Raw genomic sequence first — 7,990 nt, forward strand, 5'->3', positions numbered from 1 at the left:
TTATATTTTTGAATTTTTAATTGCATGACAAACATACAATAGACTCTTGAGCATATTTATATAGCTAAATACACAATGGTATAACCGTGCTAAATAAAAGAGGCCCAAGTACCAAAGCACTCTAATGCAAGCCTCTAAACTGCATGTTGATAAGTACGTGAAGCGTACCTCTACAGCTGAAAACAGATTGTATCCATACTTTGAGGATCTGCTGAATTGTTTTTAATGGCACTTTTTTTTTTTTTTGATGAACTGCGGATGATGATGAATTCCTCTTTATTGTAGAAACAGTCCCTAAGCTGTTGTTGCTCATACTTACTGAGGTCCCTAGCTACTTCCTTACTATGTCAGTAAACTTTTTGAAAAGGAAGCTGCTGTAGATTTAAAGAAACACCTTAATTGAAGCAAAGGCAAAAAAATTGGAATGAATTTTATGTGACTGTAAAGCCAACAATAAGTGAAAATCCAAAAACGCCTCCAACCCTAATGATCTTCCCCCTCTCTCTCTCTCTCTGTGTGTGTGTGTGTCCTCACAGAAGGAAGGTCACGACAGGAGCTTTTTTCAATCAGTTTTTTACAAGAAGTGTAGCTCATACAATGGTATAAATGTATTATTTGCGATACTTTATAAATATGAACCTCTAAAGATTTTGAGTTCGTGCACATTGTGAATCAAGAATCTAAATATTTGTATCACAATGATTTCTATAAAAGCATTTTGTTTATAGGGATAATGTGACAAATCTTTTGTGACCCTATTAATGATCAATGGTAATTAAAGAGGAACCCTGGCTCTGGACATTTTCATGACAAGTGACAGCGCTGACAACTACTAACGAGAGAACATGTTTTATCATCATAAACACGGTGATAAGACGCATCGTTAAAGTGTCACTTCAGTAATGTTGACTCATGTTTTTTAATAGATGACTTAAAACACTAAACTCTAATTTCTGTGGTTATTTTAAGTTTACAGAATATAACATGTGGTAAGACGACGAGTTTTACTTCTCATGTTATGTGTATCTATTTATCATGTATGCTACTTTGCTCTGTGGACTGTAAAATGTTTCATTGTGTTCATGAAATAAACCAGACTTTCACCGTCTGCATCTTTTACTGTTTTTCTGCTTTTGTTCACTCCAAGTTTGACAAAACCTACAGATATCCAGAGTTAACTCACTAACAATGTGGAGCAGTCTCAGTGTATTTAGCTGCTTTTTCCCTGAACACAACCAACTGAGAGAAACGCCTGTAGGCCTCACTTTGGTCATTTTGAACGCTGAAGGAGATTTGTTCCATAGACACCTTATACTAGTGTTTCCTGCACTTAATCCATCACTACTATGTTCTATATAAATCCAGATTCCTTTTATAGTTTGCAGTGAAATTTGTTAAACCGTTGCTTAATGGGACAGAAGTACAAGTCGCTCTTTACTAACACATTTGTAGATGAGTTTAATGCTGAACAACACAGCTAGCAGTCTCACACACTCTTTAGGTTATTCAAGTTTGGTGTGTGTAATGGTTTAGTCTATCAAACCTTACCCTTTTCTCCTCAGTATCACAACAGTATGACTCCCAAAGTACGGCTCAGTAAACAACCTATGATTCGAAAGCCAGAACAGAAAGATACAGTTGGAAGATGAATGATTGCGTTTTTATGATGTGTGTGTGTGTGTGTGTGTGTGTGTGTGTGTGTGTGTGTGTGTGTGCCTTAGAAGTCAAATAATACATTAGCCATACTTAAAAAAACATCTGAATTTCATTTAGAACTGAGATTCTAAGTTGTAAGGAGGAATCTTATGCACAGCCAGAAACATGTTTCCCCACTTTCACAATGCTGAGGTGACAAATCCACAACCCCCAACAAATGGTTTATTACACGCAGGTGTGAAGGGCAAGCTTTACTTACACAGCCTCACACACAGTAGATTTTTAAAGTTTTTTTGGGTACAGGGGTTTAGCCACAGATGCAACATCCACTTTTGATAAAGATCACTCCACCTGTTTATTTCTTAAGAAATTAAGCATCTTTATTAAGCTCTTATATATACATGTCTACACATTAATAGACACCGTGTGCTCTGTGACATTATAGTCTTCTACTTCTGCTTCCATCGGTTTGCATTTTAAACTCCCGGCCTTTCAGTTTGTTATGAACGGCTTATATTTCTAACATTTTGTGATGTAAAAGTGAACCATGTTTTTTTTTTTTTTAATTTTCTGTTTGATGGAAGGACTTAAGACACGAGTTATTTAAACAATTCTAAATGACCGTGTGATGGCCATAGTACTTTATGTGGGCCAAATGTGTTAAGGATAATGTTTATCAATGTAAAATTGCAAAGAACCTTTGAATAGATTATAACATTTTGTAAACAGATACCTCAGAAGCTGTACTGGTAGATCTATGTATGTAAGGTAAAACTATCCACAGTACTTCCACTTAAGTAACTAAACACATAAAGTCACCCTTACCAATAATCCACTGCTCCTTGAAAAAAAGTAGCACAAACAGACAACTGACTGAGCAATGATAAGTAGAGCTACCCGAGGCCGAGACTCAAGCAGAAGAAAATTAAAAGTTGTTGTTTTTGTGGCTCGAAAAATTAAAGAAAGTATGTTTAATAATTCAACAAGACCCGCACCTTCAACACATGTACATTCAAATTTTGGAACAGGCTCAACATTGCTGCTGTTCAATAGTTTTTATCCGTTTGAAAAAGTCATTTTACGGCTTTAATGTTTCCAGCTGATAAGGAGAATGAGTGCGTTTCAAATGTGCGTCCAAAGGCTTTAAACATCTGCTTTGTCTGTAACGACAGTATCAAACTACAGAGCATTGTTTTTACTAAAATTCAACATTTTCCGATGAAAATTTGGCTACTTTTTTTTTCTTTACTGTAACACGCACCTCAATGCCATTTTTAGGATATTCTTGGTGATCACATTTTTTCATATTTATGCTTTTGGCACTGAGGGTATCTAATACGCATGTTGTCACTGTGTTTGTACTACCAGCTGTGAGGGCTCTGCTTTTGCTTTGAGCAGTCTGTTTTTATTTTGTCTCGTGAGTGTGTGTGTGTTTTTCAAACGAGATCCTCGTCAGTTTGATTTTGTTACCACAAACTTTGTGTGAAGTTCACAACAGAGGTGAAGAGATTTAAACACCCCAGTTTAAGGAGGCAGGCAGGGGTTGAACCACCTGCACAGGACAGGTGAAGCAGAGAGTGTCGGGGGGAGATGTGCAACAGAAGCAGAGGGAACATTTTACAAGATGATAAATGACAGATTTAGGTGATTAAGGATTTGTTGACAAGATTAAAAGACACGTCCGTCAGAGTTCAACAACATTACAGTTTGATTAAATAAAAAAGTTTTTAGACTACACAAGGTTCATTTTCTCCTCTGATAGTAATCATATTAAACATGTCAAGAAAGAAAGAGTATAAAGAAAAATAGTAAATGTGTGTGTCTAATTAAACTCTTCCTGTGAGCCTTACATCATCCTTTAATATGTTTGGTGTTACAAACTTGAAGAAGCACGGAAAAGATCATCAGACATTAATCTAATCAGTTTGCAGCCTTCATTCGTATTGAAAAGTTGAAATCTTCCCTGCTAGACCCAAGTGCAGCGTTTAACACCGTCGGCCATAACATTTTATTACAGCTATTATTAAATGGAGAGTCCTCTTCACACACTGAGGTTAATTATGAAGCTCCACAGGCTTCTGTGCAAAGACCAGTTCTGTTTACATTATACGCGCTTTAGAAGACATAGCATACCACAGGTCAGCTCAGCAACATTTCGACTTTGGCTTGTTTTTTCTGGTTAACGTTAATTACGTAATTTAGAATTAAAGTTTAGTGTTTTTAGCATTTAGGATGGCCGTGGCGAGTAACTCGAGTGCTGTAAACATTTCATCAAAAGTTATCTGAGTTGGAAGGGTGGCTGTTAATAAGCCATTCTTAAGGAAGGAGAACAGAGAAAAATAAGGCTGAGGTGTGCCAAATTACACAAGAAATTGACTGGAAAAAGAAATCAGCTGTAATATGTCTTATGGAGTAATGAATCCAAATTTGAAATATGCACGGAAGAGGTCCGAAGAGAGATACAACAGTGAATGTCTATAGCCGTCTTTAACACAGCGTGGATACTCTACCGTGCTTTGAGGCTGGATTTCAGCCAGTGTTGTTGGAGCTCTTATCCAAATTAATCAAATTATGAATGTAGAAAAGTTCCACCAGATTTTGATCGACCATGTAATACCATGTAGTGTCTGATTGGCTTCAACTTCATTTTTCAGTGCGACAATGATCGCAAACATACTGCCAATGTAGTCAAAGTATGCCTGGATGAAACAACGCATCAGTCATGGATTGATCTCTCCAGGGTTCGAACCTCAAGATAATCGAAGCAGTGTGGGAACATCTTGACAGAAAACAAAACAAAAGGCAGCCAGCATCCAAAGAAGAGTCTCGGATGTCTTTCAAGAAGCCTGCAGAACTAAGAAATTACAAGAAAGCTTACCTATTAGAGTTTAAGCTGTGTTGAAGAATGAAAGGCAGCTTTAACTGGACAAAGGGGGAAAAAAATCCCACATTGACAGCTAACTCAAGAGACAAAAAGCATTAGAACTCAAGTCATTACCTTACTTAAGGATAAATAAGTTAATTAATTACATTAATGCATAAGCAGAAAATAACCTACAGTAACTGCTTTGCGATATGGAAGTGCAAAAGACAACTGAAAGGGAGGATAGTTTCTATATATGTGGTTTCTATTAAGGGACAGAGGAACGATAAGAAATCAAGGACAAGGAGTGTGGTGTAGATAAGTGAGGAAATCCGATCATTACTACAAATTTAGTTGAAATTTAAATATTTTAACTATGGTGCCTCCTGTGAGGGCTGTCTGTTTTCCACATTCTGCAACGGTAAAATACGACTTAGAGGCGGATATTTGTTTTACCAAATGGACAATTGCTGTTGACAAAACTTGACTCTGAGAAAAAAACTCTTTCCCACAGAGGGGAATAAACTTATTCGAATATGAGCTTTTTTCCACTAAGACTTGTTTTATGGGGAGATGTACGAAATTATTTACCGGGTTACAAGCAACGATAATATCGACTGTTGACTCCTCAGCGTCATCATTTTCTATCTATTGAGAAATCCCATTGTAAAAGTAATGAAGAAAAAAACTATTCTGCCGTCTCACTCCTCCTTGACCCGCGGGGTGTGTGTGTGTGTGTGTGTGTGTGTGTGTGTGTTATGTGTGATCGGCGGCGTTGTTTGAACGGAATGCTGACATAATATTCACGGATTCTTCCTCGCGATTGGTAGAACTGTCACAGTAGGGGGCTGAGCAGATATCGACTCCCCTCCCGTTTCTTCTCTCATTTTATCCTAGTCTAGCGAAGCATCTGTTTTTCGCATCTTTCTCTTGACAATACCAATAGTTAGAGAGGGTTGTTTTTTTTTGTTTTTTTTGATTGCCTTCTTGCGAACGCCGTCTGTTTTCCACATTCTGCAACGGTAAAATATGACTTTGAGACGGGTATTTGTTTTACCAAACGGACAATTGCTGTTGACAAAACTCGCCTCATGGTTGACTCTTTCCCACAGAGGGGGGTGCTTTAATAAACTTATTCGAATATGAGCTTTTTTCCCCGCTAAGACTTGTTTTATGGGGAGATGTACGAAACCGGGTTACAAGCAATGATAATATCGGATGTTGACTCCTCAGCGTCATCATTTTCTATCTATTGAGAAAACTTATTGTTAAAGTATTGAAGAAAAAAACTCCTCCTTGGCCCGCGGGGTGTGTGTGTGTGTGTGTGTGTGTGTGTGTGTGTGTGTGAAACAAGATCGCCTGTCGCGGCGATTATGGTTTGTTTTTTCAGTCTCTTGTAAAAAGGACTCTCAAAAGGAAAAGTAGTATTCAATTTTTTACACATAGGCAGCCTGTAGGTTACAAGCGGATAGAAAGTTCTTCTTTTCATCACAAGCTATGGTGTATCTTAAAGGTTTTTTACAGCGTCTGTATTATAGGAAAATAAAATTACTATTGAAATCTCTACAGGAAGTCACTCTTTATTTCCATTACAAACGCCGGTGCAGCTTAAGAAAGTAAAATTACATCCGCTCTGTCTCTCTATACATCACAGAATCAGCTGCTGCATCACCGCTGTGCTTAGGGAACATGACGCAACAGGTCTGAAAATGACTAGACACTTCCGGAGTATTTCCGGTAGGGTTATAAGGTCCGGATCGAGATTGAATATGTCATATTCAAAACCTTCTTCTTTGGGAGAGCAGATCTCATCGGACACAGGAACGCTGCAGAAGGAAAGAATCCATCTTGTGTCTGTGCCTTAGAAATTGTGACGGACTCCTCCTCTCTGGTTTTTATTCTCCTCCCTCGCTGCAGTCCCTCCCACTAAAAACTTTTTTTCCCAACAACAGATGGCGCTCTTCCGGGGGTTCACCCCTCCTTTTTCAGGATGCGATTCGACACGGTTAGCAACAGATGGCGCGCTTCCGGGGTTCACCCCCCTTTCTCAGGATATAATTCGTCACGCGGGGGGTTTCCCACCCCCCCTTCTCCGGATGCGATTCGTCACGCTCATTACACGCTTCCGGGGGGGAGGGGCGGGAGGTCAAAAGGTCGTGATTAGGGCCATCAATCACTTCGGATCAAATTTTGTCATAAGCTGTATGGGATTAACTCTCTTTCAACAGAGCAGCAAGACGTTGAAGATAAGGACAGGGCATAACAGGCAGTAAGAGTGAGATAATAAATACACAGAATATACAGTATATACACAGTTTTAACATTAAAGTGACCGAATAGGTGAATAAATAACTGTAAGTAACTAAAAGTGAATAAAGTGTCGGCAGTATAATAGAGTAGCTGACGGGCAGCGACCCGGAACCAGATCTCAGCAGCACTTTGTCTTGTAACTTGCTTATAAAGATTGAAACAAGAAGGTAATAATATGAAAATAACCAAGTAATAACCTGCAAACACAATATAAGCTCTGTAATATTACACTGAAATGTATGCAACTGCTAACAATATGATAAGCTGCTAATGTTAAAGTAGTAACATGTGTCAGGTTGGGTATCAGACGCCACCTCTCTGGGGACATCTCAGGCCCTCCAAGGTTTGGAGGCCTATCTCCACCCACCACCACTTCCCCTGCCGGTGGCGGACTCCCTCAGGTGTCGGTGTGTTGGTGGTTCTTTGTGTCTGGGGGTGGGCGTCCGGGTACACACCGGCTCACTCCTTGACGGCCGCTTGTCGGGGCCTGGGGCCTGGGGCTCGCTCGGGCCCCTTTGGAGGTGGGGTGCCCCCGGCCTCTCGGCCTGGGGCTCGGTCACTCAGGCGCAGCTGGGTGCCGGCGGAGCTCACGGGCGCGTCACTGCAACTCCCCCTGACTTCTGCTCCGCGGCTGCTGGGCGAGCCCTCATCTGGGACTCTCCTCAGCTCTTACTGGAACAGTGGCGCGGCTGCCCCTCTGTTGGTCTTCCTTGGTCTCTTGTGTTCTGGGGGCCTCTGGATGTCTGGAGTTTTGATCTCCTCCATACCCGCTTCACACCCTGGAGGACGGGGCTGTGGCCCCCCCACACTCCCTAGCAGATCATTACATGGAGAAACCTTTGGAATGCAAGCATGCTGATCCACACAGGTATGCACACATGGGTATTCACAGACGCGGACTAAAGCTTTCTTGGCTGCTGCCTCAAAGCACACTGTGCGCTGTCTATCTTGCGTGCTGCACAATATCGTTTATTATTATTTAGTAAATATTGATATCTATGACTAGCTAGTTTATTGTGATGGTGCTTTGTTTTCTCTATTATTATGTTGCTCTTTGTTGTTTGCTGTCTCCTCTGTTTGTTTGTTTGTTTGTTTTTTTTTTGTTTTTTTTCTCCATACAGGTGACCCAGGAGTTCTTTTTTTTTTTTCTCTCTCTTCCCC

The sequence above is a fragment of the Aulonocara stuartgranti genome (genome assembly GCF_965226115.1).
Source record: "Aulonocara stuartgranti genome assembly, chromosome: 17".
NCBI classification, from domain to species: Eukaryota; Metazoa; Chordata; class Actinopteri; order Cichliformes; family Cichlidae; genus Aulonocara; species Aulonocara stuartgranti.